Genomic DNA, 289 nt, shown 5'->3' on the forward strand with positions numbered 1-289 from the left:
CATCGAGTAAATGTCGACTGTCGGCTAATGTACGTCGGGCCGACGTCGCACCATGTTCGATTAATGACTGTCGGTTTGGCGCGAATTCGCCAACGTCGGCCCAACGTTCAACATCGGGTGAGAGTCGGCAAACCTTACCTGGGATATCTTTAAACATTAATCTTGAACATAAAATCCTCATATTTCATATTATAAAAACTTAATTTTTAAATATATTAAAAAGAATTAATTTTTTGCCTTTCTCTTTTAAACATAATTATCTCATGTTAAATTAACTGTAAAATATACT

The sequence above is a fragment of the Trachymyrmex cornetzi genome, unplaced genomic scaffold, assembly GCF_001594075.2.
Source record: "Trachymyrmex cornetzi isolate Tcor2-1 unplaced genomic scaffold, Tcor1.1 scaffold1559, whole genome shotgun sequence".
NCBI classification, from domain to species: domain Eukaryota; kingdom Metazoa; phylum Arthropoda; class Insecta; order Hymenoptera; family Formicidae; genus Trachymyrmex; species Trachymyrmex cornetzi.